The 24,559-nt window shown below is 35.3% G+C and overlaps 1 pseudogene; it reads right to left on the bottom strand.

Moving 5' to 3' along the window:
* Positions 1-5,060: 5,060 nt before the first annotated feature.
* LOC101707601 (solute carrier organic anion transporter family member 4C1 pseudogene) lies at positions 5,061-14,289 on the bottom strand (annotated as a pseudogene).
* Between the last annotated feature and the right edge of the window lie 10,270 nt (positions 14,290-24,559).

Below are 24,559 nucleotides of genomic sequence, written 5' to 3'. Positions count from 1 at the left end.
TCTTTGTGTGTGATTTGTTTCTTTTCTCTCACTGCTTGTAGAATTTTATTGTTCGTTGGATTTCTGGAATCCTAACTATTATATGCCTATGTGTAGATTTTTTTAGTGCATGGTATCTTTTGATGGCAGCTCTAGAAAACTAACATAGCAAGTAACTGGAAGAAAGGTAAGTGTCTAATAGTAGTTGGCAACTCGATTAAGAAACAATGCTGCAAGGAAATAACATAAACCCTTTAAATAAATGAAATATATCTATATGTGCTGATGCTAAAATTATACAAAATATATAAAATCAAAAGAGCAAATAATAGAAAAATATATTTTGTGGTTCCAATTGTGTAAAAGAAATTTGCGTGTGGATTTATCTGTAAGGAAACACTAGAAATGTTGCCAGTAGTATTTCTATGAAGTGAAAAATCAGAAAATGGGGAAATCATTTTTATGTAACCATTTTTGCTTTCATTACTTTTATGAAAATTGTGTAGAGTTTTTAATAACTGAAAAATGCGAATCTGTTCCTTAACTGAGGATTGCTTTCCACTGGTCAGTTCTCTCTGCCTTTAAGATAAAGGGCAGTACATTTACTGAAGGACTGCTATAATGTGGCCTCCTCAATCTCTCTATCCTTGGATGCTCTTTATTCTTCTACCACAACAGTTTTTAGCAGCTTTTTTTTTGTTTTTGTTTTTTTGTTTGAATAGTCTAAAATTTTATTTATATTTTCTTCCAATTTACATAGTAAAATGTATACAGTTCTTTCCATGTTTTAAGAATTTTACATTTGTATTTTTTTGCAATAAGGAAGTCAAATTATTACAAGTTCTAAGACAATATATCCAATTATATAAAAATCATAATAGTTTAACTCATAAGTTCAAACTTATTGATTATAACTATTATAAATTGTGAAAAACAAGTATTGTGAAAATTTTTTCTTAAAGTGGCACATCAACACATATAACCTAGGTCAGTAATGGCAAAGCTTTTAAAGATTTCAATGATAACAAACAGCCCACTGTGGCACCTGTGCCATAGGTTTGCCACCAGTGACCTAGGTGAATCCCAAAGCAAAAACAGTGATCATAAATTATAATAGTGTCTGTATCACCCTATCATGAAATAAGGTATTTTTCTACATATGTATAGTATAAATAAGAGTCAGACTCCTTTTTAGTGTCAAAATTACTGTTCTTTAACATTTTCATTAAAAGTTTGCAAAAATATATCATCTTATAAAACTGAATACACTGAATGCAGGGTAGCCCTTGATAACAAAGAATCTTTATGAAAGCCAATTATTTATTAACCTGTTATCAAACTACTTCTATGTGAGTGCTGATTTTTTTCTTCTCTCTAAAATTAAGTGGCCCCACACTAGTGTGTTTGTATAGTTATTCTGTTTCCTTTGTTTGTTCTCATTTCACATTTCAACAGTAAAGGTCTCAGGATTTGCCATTAGTTTAGGGCTGTGAAATTCTTCCACTGAATCTCTTCCAAGTAGAGAACACAGAAAGTCTAAATTCTCCTTTAGTCTTGGCTCCACCTGGTGGAAACATTTAAAATGTCTTTCTGTGTGGGAGGGAGACTTACAACACTTCCTATTTATCTTGTACATCCCTTTGGTTGCTGACATTTTGTTTCTCAAACACCTGAATTTTTGGCTACCTTTTACCTTTGATTTTTGTTGTTTAAATGTTCCTTGTTGAGTCGATATAGCCCTCTGATTATGGACCCAGTGGTCCTCTCATTTGATAGTACAGTGTGCTTGCTTGTCTAACTCCTGACTGCTTCTCAGTGTACATTGTTACTTCTCAGTGTATATGGTTGCTAGGTTCTTGAATGATCATTGACCATAGATCACCACCAAACAGATGAATTCTGCCAACTTCTACAGCATCTGTTGTTGACTTTCTGCTAGGTCTTTACTCTCAGCTTGTATTATCCTGATCAGAGTGTATATAGAACTGTCTGTAAAACTAACCTAGGAGAAGATTGATAGGGGAAACCTAACAAGTCTTATTCAATTAGAATCTTTAATTTGGAAAAACATTCAAATGTAAGCACTTCTAGGTTTAAACTTCAAAACTTTTCTCCCTCAGCACAGGTTTAAGAAGTCAGGGCCTCAAGCATGATAAGTAGGTCGTGCTTTACTACTGAACAATACCCCTAGCCCTTTAATACTTTTCTCAATCTGTAAAATTCTTAACAATAGTAAAAGTTGTTTTTGTTGATGTTTACAGCTACTTCCTCCACAGTCTGAATTAACGTGATATAAATCCGACCCAAATAAATGGAGTTATAAACTGAGTTCTACCACTGAGCTATATATATACTCCCAGCCTGCTTTTCATATATCATTGGCATTTTTTATTACTGAAGCAGGTTCTTTCCTCTGCAATATATGTGATGGAATAATACTATCATGGACTCATAAAAATTAAGTGTTAAAAACTCAACAAATTACCTTCTGGAATTCTTTTTTTTTTTTTTTTGGTACCAGGGATCGAACTTGGGTCCTTGAGCTTGTGAGGCAGGCAGCAGAACCACTGAGCTAAATATCTGGCCCACTTCTGGAATTCTTAAGTTAAAATGAAAACAGTTTATTCAATGCTGGTATTTCTGTATTCACTGTATACTGGAACACAAAGAAGATAACTAACCAATATTTTAATCATTCAATAATTTACTGTGATAAAAATGTTCAAACTAGTATATATAACTTAAAAACAAACTACTTTATAAAGCTGCCTTTAAATTCATGGGCTTTTTATAATAATTCCCATAAAATATCACATAAATTTGATGTTTAATTTTTACATGATAAATTTTCAAATAAACTCAAACTATTTTTTAACTCAAACTACTGACAATGAAAATTAAAGTGTAACAAATTTTAAAACAGATAAAACATCACTGTTTTAAAATTTTTTCTCACTGTGCTTTCAAAATGTAATAAACATTTAACTAATTGGGGGCTGTTTTTCATATTATTAGTTGGTGATGTCATACCTAAAGAGTGGAAAAAGAGTGAGCGTGTGTGATTTTATTTTCTTTTATTGGTACATTTTAGGTATACAATACATTTACATTTCTCATTGGGAACTTGTACCTTTACATGATGTATTTTGGTTCTTATTTTTCCCCATTCCTAGCCCTCCCTTCACCCCTCCACCCTTCCCTGTTTACAAAGACTTTGTTTCCATTTTTTCCATTTCTCATAATTTTTCCTTTCCCTTCTTTCCTTTCTCCTACCCCTCCCATTTCCCCTATCCCTTTGGACCTTTTCTTCCTATTTCACATTATTAATTATTCATTTTAATCATTGGTACATTTTAGGTATAAAATATAATTACATTCATCATTGGAAATTTTCACCTTTACATAATCTCTCTTGGTTCTTATTTTTCCCCCTTCCCCTGCCCTCCCTTCAACCCCTCCACCCCTCCCTATTTACAAAGACTTTGTTTCCATTTTTTCCATTTTCTCATATTAATTCCATTCCCTTCTTTCCTTTCCCCTACCCCTCCCACTTCCTCTTCCCCTTTGCCCCTTTTCTTCCTATTTCACATTATCTATTATACCTTTTAGTCCTTATTTACACTTTCAGTTTCTCACACTAGAGAAACTATTTGGTATTTATAAATGTGTGTCCTATTTATTTCACTTAAGAGTATCTCCTCAATGTGCATCCATTTAGCTATAAATGTCTCTAATTTCTCATTTTTTATGGCTGAGTAGCACTCCATTTTATAAAAAAAAACCCCACATTTTCTTTATCCAGTCTCCAGTTGATGGGCATTTGGGCTGTTTCCAAGTTTTACTATTACAAACTGTGCTGCTATGAACATGGGTACACATATATCACTGTGGTATGATTCTTTTAATTTTGGGGGGGAAGATACCTAACAGGAAAGCTGAGTCAAATGGGATTTCCAGTCCCAGTTCTTTGAGGTATCTCCATACTGATTTCCACAGTGCTTGCACCAGTCTACACTCCCAGCAGCAGTGGAGCAGGGTTCCTCTTTCCCCACAGCCCTGCCAGCATTTGTTATTGGTTGATTTCATGATAGCAGCCATTCTTTCTGGAGTGAGGTGGAATCTCAGCTTTGTTTTCATTTGCATCTCTTGAATGATCAATGATGTTGAATATTTTTTCATATATTTATTTGCTTTTTCTACTTCTTTGTCTGAGAAATGTCTGTTCATTTCAGATGCCCATTTTTGGATTGGGTCTTAAATTTGGGAGGTCTGATCTTTTTAAGTTCTTTATAGATTTGAGATAGTAGGCCTTTGTCTGAGGAACAGCAGGTGAAGATTTTTTCCCACATTGTGGGTTGTCTCTTCACACTGCTGGTGGTTTCACTTGCTGTGCAGAAGTTTTTTAATAAGAAGAGATCCCACTTGTTGATTGTTTGTGCTGGTTCACAGGCAACTGAGGTTTTGTTCATAAAATCTTTTCCTACCCCAATGTCTTCAAGAGTTCTACCTAACCTCTGTTCCAGCTGGTTCAGCATTTCTATTTTAATATTTAGATCTTTAATCCATTTCGATTTTAGTTTAGTGCATGGTGAGAGATATAGGTCTAGTTTTAATCTTTGGCACGTTGAAACCCAATTTTTCCAGCACCATTTATTAAAGAGGCTATCTTTCCTACAGTGAGGGTATTTGGCTCCTTTATCAAAGATGAGATGGTCGAGTGTGTCTGGAGTTGTTTTTGCATCTTCTAATCTCATGTCTGTTTCTTTGCCAGTACCATGCTGTTTTTATCACAGTAGCTTTGTAGTATAGTTTCAAGTTGGGGATTGTGATACCCCCTGCTATGTCTCAGTTACCTAGAATGAGCATGTGTGATTTGAGGCTTTGACGGGCTTTGAAGGTACAGGTCTGTTTCTTACATTAAAACAAAAACAAAACTCCATGTACATGCAGCAAACACACTCAATTATAAAACATCAGGTTTTCAAATATTGTCCATATTGGGTAGATAATGCTGTAATGGCACTATGTGCTCAGAAATGAAGGTTGGTTTTCTAGCTGTAAGATAATTTCCTTTTTCTCTTTCACCCATTATTTACTGCTTTGTTGAGGTCTTCTTCTATTGAAACAGTAGTCACATCTGTATTCTGATTTTGAAAGGACACCTCACTGCCTGGTGATGGTGGTTTGTACAAAAAGACTGCAAGTCTGTTGATAATTTTACAAGTAACACTTATGGCTATGAGCATATGAGCCTCCTTGATGTTATCATAGACTCAGCAAGCACCTTTAATTCCACATTCATTAATATCCCACAGTGTACATGTGCTGTTGATTGTGGCACCAAATATAATCGATCCAGGTATTGTACCCAGTAATCGAAGCAACATGAACTGTAGTCCCAATGCTAGAGACTGTTGCCTCTGATCAACACACCTCAATATGGGTACAGTTATAGGAGTACCAGCCATAAAGGTAAAAATCACCGTAATAGAAAAAATGCCAAGGAATATGGGCACATTTGCACAGTGAGTTTCACATTTTCCAGGTCTAGCTTCAAAACCCACACTTTCTGCATATGTTATCTCTGCCTTCCTTTCAATACAGGAACAGTTGTAATACATCTTTGTTTTACTGTTTGAAACATAGTTTAAACAACCTGGAAGGCAGGGAGAAAAATATTGGACTCCATCTCCTCCATATAGTGGGTAATAATAAGATTGCAAAAAGCTACAGTTGGCATTACAAGAGGCTGTTAGGTTTCCCAGTTCTCCTGTCCCATTATATGACTCAGAGACACCTATAAATGGCTCATTTTCACATTTGGCACAACTGAGTATAAAAGTCAGCACAAGTGCAACTTGGGAAGTGACCAAAGCAAACTTCATGGGATATTTACACGTCATTTTGAATTTTGAAACTGACACCACCTAGAACCTGACCAAGAGCAGCTCCAGGAATTAAAACAGCTCCTCCAATGGTAGCTGCAAAACTGGATGTCAGTCCACGTTGATTTTCTATAAATTTAGGTAAAAATGTAGCAAATCCAGTAGTAATTAAGGCTTCTGAAGAAGTTGATAGAACTAAACACATAAAGACAGTATTCCTCTTCAAATTCTTTAGAGCCACTGGAAAATCTTTAATACTTTGCCCCAAATCATCTATGTGTGGCAAGGAACTGCTTTTACTCTGGTGAATCTGGGAAATTTTTCCAGCTTGAACTTTTGCTGTACTTAGTAAATGTTTTGGAAAGCAAGAGATCAGTATTATCAAAGACCAAGCAAAGAGCCAGGTTACAAGAAATCCAAACCACCATGCCCCCAGCCACCTCAGGTCATCTCTAGTGACATCAGCACTCTGTCCTACAGCAACATCAGTGTATATGTTTAACAGTTGTACTCCCGATACATAGCCAATCGCAGGGCCAAAGAGTGACATAGAATAGCCAATTCCTCTATAGAGAGAAGCTTTGTGTGTAGGCACTGACTCATCCATGAAGGCTGTGCCCAGGGTGAAGAGAGGGGTGCCTCTGACCCCCAGCAACAGTTGCCCCAGGGTGAAGACATACAGGTAGTTAGAAAGCAAAAGTCTTGAAGAGGTACAGCTGGTGCTACTATTTCTTGCTAAGCAAGTGTCTTCAAAAATGGACCCCAGTTGATATTCTCCACTGAAAAATCGTGGCAAAGAAAATACAAGTACTCCCAGTCCTATCATAAAGGATGCAAATGCAAGCCATCTTGGTTTGTGTCCTCCTTCACCAAAGAATGATACAAACAAAGACAGCAAACAGAATGAGATATCGTAGCTTGATGATATCAGGCCAGTCAGGCCAGCTTTATCTCATAGCGCTTCTCAATAGTGGAAAGGCTAATATTCACTAGCCCATTCACAATACCCTTATCTGCAAATGTACTGCTCCTTCTGCTGCAAAAACAATGTTAAAACGTCCCTTTAACAAGGGACTCTGCAGAAAGGAGGCTTTTATGAAGCAGAGAGGACTGCCGCGGGGCACATGCTCTCGAAGGAAGGCTGCTGGAGTCTTCTCGGGATCTGATCCACTGGCTGCGGGAGGGAAGGCGGATCCCAGAGCAGGGAATGAGAGGGCTCAGCAGGAGGCGCTGGCCCAGGCAGGGAGTGCGCGGGTGGGGAGCGCGAACCGCGGGCTCCTGGGTGCACCTGCCTCTCGGCTTTTTAGCATTTCTCACCAGATTCCAAACTCCACATAAGCAAGTATTCCATTAAACATTGTTATATTTTCATACCCTAAAATAACTCCTGGGAAAGCACTGCAATATTTGTTACGTCAACAGCTAGGTTAATTAATTAGCTGCTTCAATGCTCCCTACAGTTAACAGGCCAAAGTCTTCTTTCTAAATATAATACTTTCCAATTTTTTTCCACCTACCTATCTCTTTCACATCTTAGAGAACTCAGTTTAAACATCACTTCTGCTAGGAAGGCTTGACATTGCAAACTTGGTTAGTTCTGTCTGGATTTAAGTTTTGGGATACCTTCTGTTTCCCCTGCTCAGCACTCAGCCTAGTGGTACTCTTACAAATACATCTATGACTACCCCAGCCAACCCTTCCAGCCCACTTTCTGCTCTCATTCTATCATTTCTTAATTACACCTAAACCTTCTGTTGACATGGCTTTAATGTTTCTGTATGCACCATTCTACCCCTCATATCCTCATGTCCCATTTTATTCAGCTTAATTTCCAACTGCTTTATTACAACAAGTCCCCATCCATCACTAATTTATTTGCTCCTCAAATTGTACTTGCCTGGCAAAATGTTACACCCCCCACATCAACTCAAAGAATTTTTATTGACACACAAATATGCTCTTTTGTCTCTTGTATTGAAAACATCCTCACAGTACCAATGCCTCATGTCCTTCAACTGCAAGCCTATCTTTTACTTTATCGAAAGTTTTCCCAAAACAGTTTATATAGTCCCTGTCTCAACCTCCTCACCTCCCATTCTTTCCCAACTCCATTCTGTTAAGTCTTTTCTGCCTCTTCTGCATCACTGAAACTGCTGCTCTCAGGTCAACAACAATTTGCACACTGCTGGCCCTCACTTAGCAATATTTCACCCAAACATTATATCGCTTCCATTTCTGAGAAACAATTTCTTACCTCCTGAGGGGCAACTTCTTTGGTTCTTCTGCCTAGCCTTTAGTATTGAGTTGATCGTTCTTCGGCTTGGTCTCAACTCCCCTTTTCCTTCTTATTTATGCTCTTTTCTTAGATTTGTGATTCAGTCCCAAGACTTCAGGTACTGCCTGTCCTAAATTTATGTCTACAATTTGACTTATCACTGTGTAAAACATTTATATATGAAACTACCTATTTGATGCTTACTAATTATCAGATTTTCTTTTTGATTTTCAATAATTCTTAACTTTAACAATTTATTGGTTAATGGTTCACATCCCGAGATCAACCTACTATCTGCACAGTCTTCTCCTTATCGGTGAGCCAAAGTTACACTATCTATCCAGTTGCTCAACTGACAACATATAGAAATTGCTGATGTTACTTGTCACCTCAAATTAGATAGTTTTATTGATTTTTACCTCCAAAATAAATTCAAAATTAGTTTTATTTTCTCCATATTTTCTTCACTCCAATATACTATCATCTCTAACCTAGAATATGGGAAGTCTTCTGGTTGTATTACTCTTTCTTCCAGTAAAATCCATCTATAACATGACACCCAAATCAATCCTTTGCACATATAAATAAGATTATGTTACAGTCCAGAAATGAACAGCAAACAAAGGCTATCAAGATTCTTGATTCCATCAATGAATCTTGTCACTTCATGCTTTTCTACTGGTTTTCTCCCCTCCCCCATAATAGGCTTCCCTTGGTTTTCTTAATGAAAAAAATGCAAATGATTTACTGGAAACAACTTATAGCTCTTGACTTTGTTTAGCAACTTAAATCATTGTTCTTCCTGGCTTCCAAATTCCTACAGAAAAGTTCACTATTGACCCAAATTGACACAAGTTGACTCAGAGTCCAGCCCAATACTGATCATTTCCCCGTCCACAGTACACTAGAAACAAAGTTTGTGTAGTTTAATTTTTTTTGTTTATCTATGCTTATCTCCATGCAGTGTCATCTAGTCTGAAGAGCAAATGTGAAAAAGGTGTCACTCTGAATTTGAAATAATTGCTGGTTCTCTTGTTTAAACAAGCCTGTTTATTTCTTGTGTGTATTTTTCATGTTTACAAAGCCAGAATACTACAACTTGAGGTTAATGCTTTTTAGAGAAATATAATTTTCTGTTTATGGAGGCTGTCTTTTCAGTTTGGCAAAGCCTTAGTGAAGAAAAATAATGTCTGAATAATTTAAAGAGATAAGTGAATGAGATACTGTTACAAAAGAACTGACTTTATACTTATTACCAAACAATATGGATTCCTTGGCACCAGAAAAGAACTGTAGCTGTAGATATTTATAACTGTTCTGAAATAATCTCTCACAGAATCACTACTCTCCTTAAAAAAAACAAAACAATTCACTTTAGAGCTCTCCTAATCCTTGTACAGGCTGTCACAGGGCCCACACTGTAGTTTTGAACTCCCATTCTAAACTACCCTCATCTCCAGGATATAATGTTCTCTCTAGTCCCAGCCATAGTACACACTTCTCCTGATCAAAGCTGTTTTAGAGCTAGTTGTCTTTTTCCATGGTGATAATGATCTTGGGTTTCTCACAAACATAAACACAAAGTGGCCTAACTTATGAAAGTTAGAAGAAATATATTCAGCTTTGCTCTTGTACCTTCATTTGACAACCATATCTAAATCCCAAGCACATAATTATGGAATCTTTGCTTTTCACGTTTGGCTCCTGAAGTCTCTGTAGGTTTCATTCTTATCTCAAGTAACATCTCTATAAGGGGGATAAGATTTACTATCTTGACCCAAAGAAGATTTAAGACAATAATTCCCAAACCAAGTTCTATTCCTTCAACTCTGATTACTTGGTACTAGGCTTTGATGTTTCCTTATCTCAGTAATATCTTACAAAAGGGTGATCAAAATGACCAGAGAGAAATAAAATCTTCACTTTAGACTTTTCATTCAAAACTAAAATGTTTACTGCACATGAACAAATTAAACCTCATGTTTACTCTGATTTTTAGAGAGATGATGGTTGCCTTCCCGTGGTTGTTTGTAATCAGTTTTCTGGTGAGATATGAAAGAATCACTGCTACCAAAATCCTCTCATCTAAAATCATATACCTGGGAGTTGAGAAGCAAATTGGTTATCAATTTTTGAACGATAGAAAAGTGCCAAAATCACTTTCTTTATATGTGTCAGAGATTTTTTATTAGTTAGAAATTCTTTTGAATACCTTCCCTAAATGTTTAATGGCCCATAGGTTATAAATAAAATAGTCTATGTGTCAAAGTAACCTATAGTTGGTGAAGTAACAAAAAGGTAAAAATGCTGAAAAGACTTCTTCCTGGGATACCTGTTGTTCTCAGTCTTCCATAACTTTGTAATTTAATGTAGAACTATTTTGATTCATATTTTATAATTCTAGGAGGCAGATGGAATAGAAAAGAGAAAATGTTTTTATGTTTCTTAAGGGTTGATCTTCTTACTGGCACTTTTCTGGAGAAGATTTTGATTGGCCCAGTAGCTACCTCTACTTGGCACTTTCATCACCAGTGGTCACGGCCCCACCCCTTTCAAGTTCACACTGCTTCTGATTCCTTAGGACTGTAGTTCTCAACCTAGTATACATAATTCACGTAAATCACCTTCTCATTTTTCAAATGTACAGATATAAGAGCTAAAATACAAGAGTTTCTGATTATATAGTCCTTGGAGCTGCAGATGTGTATGTGACAACAGCATAATAAAAAAAAGGTTCTAAGGATATTTCTGTGTTTTAAAAATCATTTTATTAGTACATGTTTGTAGCACATAATGATTACATTCCTTACGCAGAGTTGGTCATGAACATAGCACATCTTGATTCTTTTCACCCCCCTCATCTTTTGGTCCTCTTCCAATTTGCAAAAGATGTGCTGCAGATCCAGTCTAAACAGAAACGGGGATCTGGGAACTCCAGCCCGTTAAATCATTCTTTCTTCTACTAAATTCTAAGGTATATCCCCACATCATATGTCAAAGTGAGTTTCTTTGTAAGTTCCTGACTTGGCAATTTCCCTAAAATATAAAAGTGTTTTTTTCCTCTTAAATTCACTTCAATTAGATGAAATTTTGTGCTTGAACTATCAGTACTTGGAGCTCTTTTTATCTACTTCTAAGATTTCATGATTCCCAAATCTGTCAAACCTAATTTCCCAATATTGAATGATGTCTCCTCTGTTGCTATCACCACCAATTAAGAAATCAGAAGTTTTACTTTGGATCCTGTAATAAAGGGTTCATTCTTGGAGTACTACCAAATTTTGCATCTTGGTTCCATACCCTAACCCAAGTTTGGATTTTCTAACTAAGCTGCTGAATCTGCCCTCCTTAATATACCTATCATATATGTATATAATATATATGTATATATAACCTATATATCCTATATATATGTAGGTATTATACACACACATGTATATATCTTCTTTGAGATTGTGGTTTTTAATTTTCTCTGTCTCATTTAATGTTAATCAGGCCATAATCAATAATACCTAGAAGTATGTTATCATTTCCTTATCCCAGGCCTTAGAGGAAGACTTAATAGTTCATAATGTGCTAGCAGAGGCCATAGAAATTGCTGAGATTTAGTATCAAACAAAGGGGTTATTGACTAATAAAAGGTGACAGTGTGAGAGGATGAGCCCAGATACGTGGCAGGAACAAAGAGTGGTAATGAGGACCAGGAGTAATTTGTGTTCAGTGAGGATTTGATACCTGGTACTCTTAAAAATCAATATTCAAATGCTGATACCCAGCCTGACATCAGGCTGGCAGCATATTAACTCCTACTCCCCCATTGCTATCACTACCAATTAAGAAATCAGGACAGTTTTATTTTGGATCTAGTAATGAAGAACTCCTTACTATTTTGATCCAAAGAAGATTTAAGACAGTAATTCCTAAACGAAGTTCTATTCTTAATGTAGGAAACACCAGTTTCAAAAGTTTCCACAGAAGTGGTTTTTAAACATTAGTATTTGGGGAGCCTAGACAAATGCAGATTCACAGGCTTTGCCAATCAGAAACTGATTTACTGGTCTTTTGTAGGACCAAGCAATCACGTTTTTGGAGAAAGAAGCCTATGTGATTTTAATATACCTTGTTAAGGTTCATACATTGAATTCTCACCACATGATATCATACTATGTCTTACAATCTGAAGCATCAAGTAAGAAGCAAATTGTCTCCTATGTTGATGTCTCCGTCATTTTCCTTCTTTCTAGGACAGAATATCTCATAACCTAAAGAGGAGAAATTTATTTTGGCTCAGTTTATAGAGGTCTTAGTCCATTATCATCCAGCCCCAAGGAAAAACAGCATGGTGGAAGGCCCTGGGTAGACAAAGGCTGCTCATGGCATCCAAGAAATAATGAAAGACAAGGGAGATAGACCTTTCCAGGCCATACCTATAGTGACATGCCACTTCTGACCTGATTCCATTGATAAGTAAGAAGCAAATTATATAACGGGTAGTTCAGCAGAACACATCCCCCATTTATTGGTTGCAGATGTGGTTTGTTTTCAGGAGTACTGCTATCCCAACTACAGAATATGAAGTTAAACAAAGAATTATGTTACTGTGGTCATATCAAAATGTTCCTTTGTGTTGATGGGGATCCTTGAGTGCTGATACACAATAGAACTTATATAAAATTAGAAAGCAGTGAGCTCATGCTTCTTAGTCCTTCTCAAATGATGAATTCCTCACTACATGCTGGCTTATGTGATCTCCTAACTGCAGGCATAATCATGTGAGCAGCAACTCAGGTTTTATGACACCGTGTTCACTCACAGGGATCCTTTGTGCTACTTGTTTGCACATTAAATGGCAAATGAAATGATGGAAACTTTAAATTTTCATTATCATAAGTCTTTCAGTATAAACTAACAATTGCAGACTACTGTAGCTGAACAGACATTGAAAACTTGAACTATCAAATATTACATAATTTAATGATCCCATATTCAGTTTTCTTATTGTGGGTTACAATTACTTTATTGCAGTTTAAAATGCATGTTAGGGAGATATAAAGAAATACAACTAGCTCCCTGAGATGATACTTTTAAAGATCCATGGGATTGACCACCTTGCTATGCTATCATGATGTTTTCATTCTGGGGCATGGTTTTCATTATGCCACTGCCATTTGCAAACTCCCATGGTGGCTCTCAGTTTGTTCTCAAGTTGAATTCAATTTCCTAATACTGGGTGGTAAGGGTCTCAATTTCTTTATTTACCTTTACTAAAAGTTCCTATTTTCCACTTTTCCATGTTCCTGCCCTCTATTACTCCAAACCTAATTATTTTTGAGAGCGCATGTTTAGGCTGACCTCTTAGTTTTCATATTTGCTATTTTTTCTCTTCAAAAATCTCCCCACTTTCTCTTGTTATACCAATTAACAATTTCTTCACATTTATCCTGAGGAGAAATTGTCTTTAAAACACCATTGTAAATGTTTTTCACTTATTAATATAATATTCCCCTGATGAGGGGAGGATGAATCTTCCACACTGCACCCAGTTAACCCCTGTCACTGCTAAGTTCCCTTCCTTTCATCCCTCACCATTACCTAGTGTGTGTGTTATTCAAAGTTCCTCCTCCCTGCTCTCCTGGATAGATAGAGGACTCTGTAGAGGTTCCCTCATCCTCCTCCTTCCCTCCCCCCAATGCACAGAACATGGAAAAATTTTAGGAAGCTTCTGTAGAATCCATTAACCACATGGTGGGGAAAGGTGTCACAAGAGATGAAACACATTGGACTGAATAAACATTAATATCACTTGTGAAATATGATAGTGTTTTTAGAAATTAATATCTACAGGAACTTCCTGCCTGAAATTACATTCCCTGTGAGGAAAGTCCCACCTTCCTCCCTTCTCCCAAACCTTCCTGATTTCCTGTTCCTTTCTTCCCTTTTCCCATGCTGAAGTTTCAATCAGGAGGAGCACCCCACATTCCACCCTTCTCCTACCTACTCCTGAGCGTCTCTTTCTTTTTTCCCTTTCTCTACCATGAATTGATGATGATCTCACTTCTTCCCTTCTCCCACATCACCTGCTGTCTTCCTTCTTCTGTCGCTTCTTCTGCCAGGAAATTTCAATCCGTAGTAGGTGGAGCCCACCTTCATCCCTTCTCCCTCCATCTGCTGCTGTTCTCTTCCTTCCTTCCCTTCTTCTACCCTGCAATGAGGATAAATTCACCTTGTTCCCTTCTCAAACTCCCCACCTGCTGTCTTCTCCCTCCCTCCCTCCCTTCCTTCTTTCCTTCCTTCTCTTGTTTCACTGTCTAGTTTTATGAAGTGGGGTTATGTTGTTTCAGTGGATATATGTTTTACGTTGTTTTGTCTTGCCGTTGAACAATTCTCTTTGCCAATATGTAATGTCCTCTACTTCTTTTTGTAACTTCAACTTGAAGTTCATTTTGTTTGAAAATATCATAGCTACTTGTTTTGGGGTTCCCATTGCAAGGAATATTGTTTTCCATGCTTTGATTTTTGGTATGTAAATTTGTTTTTTTTTTTAATGTGTATATTGTATGCAGCATACCATACCTAAAGCTGTATTCTTTACAGCACCCAAATGATCCATTATATTTTGTTTCTTGATAAATTGTACTAGCCTCTATATTTTGATTGGTGAATGAGTCTATGTATATTGATAGGTATAACTGATCATTTTTCACTTATTCCTGTCATTGTAGTATTTTCTTGTTGCTGTTTTGTTTTGTGTTCTTTTCCATGTACATAATTGCTAATCCTACCTGATATGTTAATTTTATTTTACACTTTGCATTGCTCCCTTCATTGTTTCTTTCTAGGATATTCTTCAGACAGTTTTTGTGTGATGGTTTGGTGATCATGAATTTCTTTAGCTGTCTTTATCGTGGTAATATCTTATTTATCTATAAATTTTGAAAGATAATTTTGCAGGATATGTCAGTATGGGTTGGAAGTTGTTTTCTTTAAGAGCTTGAAACACTTCATTCCAAGCTGCTCTGGCTTTTAAGGGTTTTGTTAGAAGTCTGACATAATTCTGCTGATTTTTTTCTCTATAGGTGATTTTTTGCTTTTTTCTAGGAGCTTTTACAATTTTGTCTTTGTGTTGGATTTCAGGAATTTTAATTATTGTGTGGCATGGAGTGTTTTTTTTTCTGATCATTTCTATTTGTAGTTCTATATGTCTCACTTACCTGTATATTAAATTCCTTTTCCGAGTCTGGATAGTTTTCTGCTATTCCTTTTCTAAACAGACATTTTATCCCCTTTGTGCTGTTTTCTGATTTTTCTTTAATTGCAATTATTCCTATATTAGTCTTCTTTGAGTCATCTAGCAGCTGTTGGATTCATTTTTCATATTCTCTTCTTGGTTTTAAGGTATCTCTCATTAATTGATCTTTGACCATAGCCCTGTCTTCTAGAAATAAAAATTGGCATTGGTCTCGTCTGCTGCCCATACTTTCAGTAATATTTTTTAATCTCTTGGATTTCTGTTTGGAAACTTTTTTATGGACTTGGATTCTTTTTACAGTGGGCATTCATATTTTTATCTCTCTCTTTACCTCTACTCTATTTTTATTAGTGTTTTCTCTACACTCACTGATTATTTATTTCATTAGGATCAATATCTGATTAGTTATATCTTCTTTAAATTCACCTAGAACTTTATTGAACTCTTTTGTCTCCATTGATATCCTTTCAGACATTTTTTGTTGTGTGGCTTATGATTTCTTTCTCCCTAATGTCCCTGATTTTTTTTTTTTGGAGTAGTTGAAATATTCTGGAGGCATTTTGTTGCTGTGTCTTTTCTTGTTGTTTGTGTATGTGTGTATGTGTGTGTGTGTGTGTGTGTGTGTGTGTGTGTGTGTGTGTTGGGGTTTGTGGCTTCTTTGCCCCAGTGCCTGTTTTGAGGGATGTGAGCCACAGTGTTGTTTATGATTCCCAAGTAATGCAGATATTGGTATATAGAACAAGCCAATTGATAGAAAGTCTATGCCATCTTGCCTATAACAGGAAAGTCAGCAACAAAAAGGCATCAAATATCAACTGGATATTGACAAACTCTAAGAACCACTCGTGCACTATCCTTAATCAGAGCCAAGAGTTCTGTGATTTTAATGAATATATTTATGTCATTCAGATATTGACCTAAAGTGAATCAGAGCACTAATTTCTACTGGTTGTAGGCAGCAGTGCAAGAGCTCAAGCAGAGCACTGGACTAAATGCTATCTCATTCAGGTCCACCCCCTCTGAAGGTTACATCCACCAAACGTGGCCTTCTACCTTAGAAAAAAAGATGTTCCATGACCTTCCTGGCCCAGGCCTGAAGTGCTCAAGGAATCCTAGGTGGTTTTTTGTTTAATTTTTACCCTCTCCAATCCTGTCTTTCAAGGCTGTCTCTCAATTGGTCTCCCTGGTAGGGTAACACTTCAGTCCTTCAGTGAAAATCCCCTCTGGGGTGTTGATCTTGTCCTCAGTCTTATCTCTTGGTTGTAAATTCTGCTGCCCTGTGCTGTGGAGAATTTAGGAGTACTGGCTTCTCTCCTTCTCTCCCATGTGGGTTATGTGAGGCCTGGGCCTGGGGAAGCAGTGGGGGTATTCAGGATGTATGGGCCTTCTCTCTTCCTTCCTCCCACACGTATTTAAGGGGTACAGCACTATATGTAGTTTTCTTCAATGTCAGCTTCATCTGTCTGGGTCCTGGATGATCTGTGTCTGCTTCTATCTGTTGGATAACCTTGGTGTTATGGCTTATATCTAGATGTACCATCAAAGCCCCCTGCAGTCAGGAAGGGTGTAGATAATGGAAATCCCACCCTTTATGGATGGCACTAATCAATAGGCTTGTAGCCTGGATGGAATTCGAGGCCTAGGCCAGTAGCCAACAATGTTCTTCTCATCCATGAGCCCAAATGTCTTTTAAAATTTATTTCATAACTCTTCCGAAGTTTTAATGTATAAGTTTTTCACTTCTTTAGTTGAGTTTATTCCTAAGTATTTTATTCTTGTTGATCCTATTGTAAATGTGATTGCTTTCCTAATTTCCTTTTCAGATAATCTGTTATTAATGTATAAAAATGCAACTGACATTGTAGGTTTATTTTCCATCCTGCAATAATACTGAATACATTAAAAGTTGATTTAATTTGAATGACAAGAAATATGAAAAGTTTTACCTACTGTCCTTTTTAAAGACATTTTGGATAAACAAATAATTTCTTTTATATTTACCCAATAATGTAAACTAGTAAGGCTTGCATCATACTAGTCCCAGCTCAGATTCCATCCATGAGCATCCTTCATCTGTAAACTTTTCACATAGGAATCAGTGACAAATTTTCAGTACAGTGACCTGTCCTTTTTTTGGTACGGTTCTGTGCAACTTGTTTTTAGAGCCTCAATGTCTTTTTTGTACAGTGTTCTTTATTTATACAGTACTATAATTTTTCCTGATTATATTGTATAGTACTGTACTGTGGTTTTAGGTTCTGTTATATATTACAGTACTGTATGTAAGAGTTATACACATAAAAGCAAATGTCATCAAGTTGGAGTTTCTTTTGAACATTTCTTTGTTCTGAATATTGTAATGTAGATACTATATGTAAGTTCTCATTTAGTGACCAATTCAGTTAACCATCTACTCGTAGGAACAGAAGCTGGTCATTAAACAAGAAGTGTCTGTACTTGGACAGATGCTGGATCTGCCAGTGAGATACTAATGATCTACAGGTCTTATTTCTTGACATTCTATAAAGCTTTGTAAACGAACATCAGATATAACCTATTTCTGTGTTATGAGCCTTGTTGCTATCAAGTCAATATTAAAACTATAATCAAACCCATAACTATATTTGTGCTATAGATATATACATTCCTTGAACTTTACCTATAATCTGTCAAAATTTGGAAAGTTGCTCTATTTGTCTTTCTGACAGCATTAAAAGTTTGTTCTTTTCTCTTTGACATCTTTCTTACAAGTTTTCTTTTTCTCTTGACTGAGATTTCCACCCACAAAGGATTAAATCCTTTGTGAGGCTCTTTTCTTACTATCTATGAAAGCATTGTGTTTTCCATTTTCCTAATTGGAAACCATCCATATGGAAGTTTTAAAGTTTGAATATTTTAATGGTGAGCTTTCCTTTTTAAAGTGTATGCCTTTGCTGTTATAGGTGATTGCTTATTCCAGGCACGGTGATTTGAGAAGAAAGCAACAGAAGTAACAGTCAACCTGTGAAAAAGGTACCTTTACTTAATATTCAAATTAGATTTAATGAATCATAATTGTATATTATAATTCAGGTGAAAATATTGTCATAATCTTAAAGTTTATAAAGATGAAATCATATTTAAATCAGATTTACCAAAAGCCAGAGGTCTGAATAGAAGGGATAAGATTAAAATAAAAATACATGCTTGTTCAATTTAAGTTTATGAGGTATGCACCACACTGTCTTGATTACTTTTCTCTCATTGCTGAGACAAAACACCCAACATCCAAAGTTAAAGGGGAAAATGTTTATTTGGCTTATAGTTTGTAGAGGTTTCAGTCCATAATTGGTTGCTCCAACTCAGGGTGACAGAAAAGCAACAGTTCATGGTGGATAGACAGTAGCGAAAGCAACAAGGGACCTTAACAGAGTCTTTCTGTCCCTTTTATTTTCTTCAGACTACTTAGGGCAGGGAGCACTCATGCCCTTAATCCTAGTGCCCTCGGCCCTAGCCCCACCATGAATCAATCACATACTCTAGATTCAGCCACTTCTGGAAAAGCATGAGACTTTGAGGGGCCTTCTAAACACAAGCCATAAAACACACCCTCATTAATTAACAGCAGAACTTCATGGCCTGAGTTAATCTGAATGGAATTCCAGCTAAATCTGTTGGTTTTAAACCTGAAAGAAGCATTAAAACATTAAAGGAAAATTCTGGCTTACATTATAGTTGGCTCAAGTAAAACCAGAAGGTTCACCAAACTGAATTTACCCATTGGAAAAGTACTCATGTATCATGTTTGAAAACTAGAAAATCCATATGTAAAGCGACTTGGGATTTGGGATTTTTGTTTATGTGCTACTATTCATTATTCACAAATATTTATTGAGCAGCTATAGTGCTTGATCACAGGAAAGGAGTGATGGCACGGAAGTAAAGCATACACAAGAGAGGGAGCAAATGAAAAATAGCCAGCACAGTTTTTTACATTAGAATGGTCACTGGATAATATGAATTTATTAAAACAGATAGAAAAATGTAGAAAAATACCTGTTTACAGAGATTGAGAAATGCAATGATTAGGCTTGTCCTAAATAATTGGCAATATACAGCCTGTGTTCATTCTTCTTAGGAGTGCTTGTTTTTGCTAGTCTGAAAGATGTTCAACCACAATAATGATGTTGCCAGATAAATTCTAGCTAGAATTTGGGTTCAAGAAGCAACTACATACTTGAAATATTAATGATAAATTTTAGAAAATTATTAGAATGTTTAGATTTTTATTTGAACTTCAATGAAAACATTTACAATACTATAAAATGTGCTTTTATTTTACTCATAAAACCTTCATTGATGAATTGTTAGAATCAGGGAATTATTCCTTTTCTTATAAGCTCCTTCTGCAGCCTAGAATTGATCCAATGGATCTATTTTGCTGATTATTGCACTATTTTCTTAGGTAGTGCAAGATTCAAAAATGCTTTGCAAGGTTTTTATTTTTTCTATTATTATTTCACATTCAATTACATTTTTGGGGAAAACATTTCTTAAAGAGGACACTTGATATTCAGAATCCAATTTATGCATATAAGAATTATCATTACCAGCAGGGCAGAAAGGCAAAACATTTCTGAAGATAGAGGTTGTTAGTGTCATACACCTGCACTAAGAACTGTAATGGAGAAATTATATATTCTGGAGCCAACCTGCTTGGGTTCAATTTCCAGCACTGACAGTAGCTGTGTCTGACATTAGGCAAGTTACTTAGTGATATTATTCTTATGTATAAAATGGAGAGAAGGATAATACCTTCCTCATCAGATTGTTTTAAATAGTCAATAAATTTTAGCATTTTAAAATAATGTAGTATTTTTTGTTCTGTATTTTTACAAATCAATCCTCAAAATTCAATAAAACAAATAAGAAAGGTTTATTTTTCATCAGATTAGATATAATGTGTCATAGCAGTTATACTAATTTTCCTCTTGTTTTCAAGATAAGATAATTTGTTTTACTCCATTTTGATTTAAAATAACATAAATGTATAATACTCATATTGCCAAATTTTGAGGAATCTGTTTATACTTAATATAGTTTATTAATTTATTTATCCATTTGCAAGTTGATAGAGTGAAATGTACTAATTCTCTGAGGCATACAAAGAGAACAAAATATCTGGAATCTTACTATCTATTAAAGGAGAGAAGACAATTATGCACATAATCATTGACAAATATGTTGCAGATGGTAAACAATAAAGCTATGATTCATATATTAGAAGTAGAATTTAATAAATATCAATTCATTCTAAAACTTAGAAAACTATTTATTCTCAACAGATTGGAGACTTCAAGACTCATTTGGGGCATGGAGGTTTATTCACATCTTAGGGTACTGAGATCAATTTTACTTGAGTGTGAGATTTTGAAGTCAGTGCACAAGATATCATTTGCAGTCAAATTCACCTTTGGTCATTCTTAGTACTGAAGGAGTTGTATTTTTTCTGCAAATCCTATCTCATAGAGAGCGTTTTCTCTAGTTTTAGAGCACTCTTCAGTTCACCAACAGATTAGGCAGTTGGCTTATATTTAAAGGTCATACTGAATGAAAACATGTATTTTTAAACATTGGAATTGGTCTCATAACAGCAAGAAGCTTTCACAAATAGAAGAATCTAGATATGAGGTAGATTAAAGAAAGAGAAGATTTATAATACTGACTGCACACTTATTTTGTGACATATTTGGGTGAATATAGTAACAAACAGAATCACTAGCATTGTCTTAATTCTCTCTCTCTCTCTCTCTCTCTCTCTCTCTCTCTCTCTCTCTCTTTCTCTCCTCAATTGCCCTGGGTGCATATAGTTGAATGAGTTAAAGTTAAATGCATGTTTGTTATATTCCAGCATCATAACATAAGGAGAAACACAGCATGGAAGAAATGCATAAGATATATGATCAGAAAATATAGTAACTATTTCAATTAAAAAAATTTATTACAGTAAGACACATTGCCACTAATTCCCCTCAAAGTACTCATACTCTTACTCACTTCAAATATACGTATCCTATCTTTCTTGCCACTTTCTGAAGCAATTCTTTAAGTCAACTTTTGTGAGTGTGTTTAGTTACATTGTTACAGCTGCCTTAGTGTCCTGAATCAATTCAAAATATATACCTCTCATCGTCATTTTGGATTTGGGGAAGAGCTAGAATGTACATAGTGCCTGATCTGGTGAATAAGGTGAATAAAGACACACCATAATACTTTTATTTGACATAAATTACTATAAGGGGTTGATCAACAAGGTGGAGGTGTCAAAAACTACTGCAAATTCTTAAATAAGATTTATTACATTAAAAACACATTGCCATTAATCTCCTTCAACATACTCCTCCTTGCTTCATGCACACTTATCACATCATTCTTGGCCAAGTATCTTTTACTGTACAAAGTTTTTATATAATTTAATCATTCACGTATTTTCCCATAACCTCTTGGAACATGCTGAAGGATCCATCCCAGTTGTAGTGCCACAATTTCGCAATCTCTTTTCTTTGGTTTATATACATGAGGCATAATTAATTGTTAGATAGTTTGTCTTGTGTGGAAAGTGAGCACCTGAACTGTGAGTCAGTTTAAATGTAAATCACTTCTTCCCCTTCATCATAGTGCCCTAAAATTCTAATTAGAGTATGGAAGAGATCTTAAGTCTTGTGAGAAGCCCATAGCTAGCAGGCCTAGCCTAGTTTTACTCCATGGAAAAGTAAAACTCTTTCTTACATAAAAATGATCTATAAGTTTTGTTTATTTTGGGCATTTTTTGGAGAATTATTCCATGGACAGATACTGACTGACAGAAACCATTCTTTCCCAGGTACATACTTAATCATCTCATAGATATGAGATTTAGTTAGACACTTTTAGTAATTTCAATTAATCTTTTAAATTCTCAGTAGAGAATGTGCTAAGTAGTTGTCTTTCTGCACACCAGCCTCGATCTTTTTATTTTCTAAGTTACTTATGGAATGTGAGGAAAAAAACCATGATAACCACAATTTATTGGAGGAAAGTACATGAATTCTAATAGATTCATTGTTCAGTTGCTCTAAATGACACCTGAAATTTCATATTTAGTCTGTCAAGGTAAGTTGGTATCTGGGTAATCCTTGTACCATTCTTTTAACTTTTCTTTTGTCTGCAGATGTTAAAATACTGAGAAGTCCAAGCTTAGGCTTTTGAAAATAGGGCCTTTTATACATTTCTTCCCATAATTATTTTTTGATAACCTAGTATATGTACTTGGATAAACTTAAATTCAATGTGGTACCTAGTTTTTAAAAATTTTGTTGAAATTTTGAGACATATTTTAAATATTTATAACTTGATACATATAATTACATAAATGTATTTACATCTATTATATATGTACATATATAATATATGTATTTATATATTATATTTACATATAATAATTTGATCCATGTATACAATGTGTAACAATAAAATTAGGATTATAAGCATTTCTATCTCTTCAATATGAATCATTTTATTTGTTGGGAATTTTGTATTGTTATACTCATTTTAAAATATAGATCATTTTCCTATGTATATTATATATAGATATATAGGAGATATAACATATATCTACATTATTATAATTATCCTATTGAGCTACAGGAAGACTAGAACTAATTCCTCCTCTCTAAATGTTGATGCCCCTTATTGAACTTCTTTCTGGTTCCCCTCTTCTAGGGCTTTCCCAGTCTCTAGTGATCATTATGCTGTCCAGTTCTTCTACAAGGTTGACATATTAGTTTTCACAAATGAGTGAGAAAATACAGTATTTGTTTTTGTGTGTCTCGCTTATTTTGATTAACACAGTGATTTCTGTCTATGTTACAGTGATCTCCATCTATGTTGCTGGAAATTACAGGATTTCATTCTTTTTTATGGAGGACTGGTATGGCACTATGTATATATACCACATTTTCTTCATCCAGCCACTGATGGACATCTAAGATTGATTCCCTATTTTAGCTATTGTAAATGGTACTGCAACAAATATGGTTCTACAAGTCTATTTTTGGTCAAGTGATTTCATCACCTTTGGATATATACCTAGTGGTGTAATTGCTGTATCATATGATAGCTTGATTATTTTTTTTGAGGAATCTACACAGTGTTTTCCAGAATGGCTGTACTAAAATACATTCATGCCAACAGTGAGGAAGGGTTCCATTTTCTCTGCATCTCCACTAGTATTTGTTGTATTTGTCTTTTTCATAATAACTATTATAACCAGGGTGAGATGTAACTCATTGTGGAATTGCATTTCTCAGCATTTAGAAATGCTGAGCATTGTTTCATGTATTTGTTGGCCATTTATATGTGTTTGAGAAGTGTTTACTTAATTCTTTAATCCCATTTGTATTTTGTGTGTGTGTGTGTGTTCAGCTTTTTGAGATCCTTACATAATCTGGATATTAACCCCTTGTCATATGAACACTGAAAATATTTTCTCCCATTCTGGAATTTGTCTCTCCATTTTGGTGATTATTTTCTTTGCTGTGCAAAAGCTTCTTGGTTTGATATAATTCATCTATTTTTATTTTTGTGCTTCTATGCTTTTGTGCTCCTATCTTAAAAAATCAATGTCTATATCAATAACTTGAAGGTTTTCCTCTATGTCTTCTTGTGGAAATTTCATAGTTTCCCCCTTTACATTTAGGTCTTTGATTCACTTTGAGTTGATTTTGGTGTATTGTGAGAGAAAGTGAGTTAGTTTGATTCTTTTGTACAGATATGTCTAATTTTGCCAGTGTCATTTACAGAAGACTGTCTTTGCTCTATTGTAGAGTCCTGGCTCTTTTGTCAAAAATAAGGTGGTTGTGTGAACTTGTATTAATTTGTGGGTTCTCTGTTTTTATGAGTGCCGTGGCGTTTTGGTTGCAACAACTTTATAGTATGTTTTGAAGTCAGGTATTGTAATGCCTCCAGCTTTTGTTATTGTTGTTCCTCAGGAGTGCTTTGCCTATTTTGGGTCTTTTGTGATTTCATACGAATTTTAAGATTGTTTTTCAACATCTATAAATAATTTCATTGGTATTTTGATGGGAATTTCATTGAAGTTATGGATTCCTTTTGACAGTATGTCCATTTTAACTATTAACTATTACCAATTCA

This window comes from Heterocephalus glaber, unplaced genomic scaffold, assembly GCF_053883595.1.
Source record: "Heterocephalus glaber isolate CG9 unplaced genomic scaffold, H.glaber_assembly_v1.0 deba00001594, whole genome shotgun sequence".
NCBI lineage: Eukaryota > Metazoa > Chordata > Mammalia > Rodentia > Bathyergidae > Heterocephalus > Heterocephalus glaber.
The sequence above is the reverse complement of the archived record's forward strand: the minus strand, read 5'-3'. Positions and strand labels throughout refer to the sequence as shown.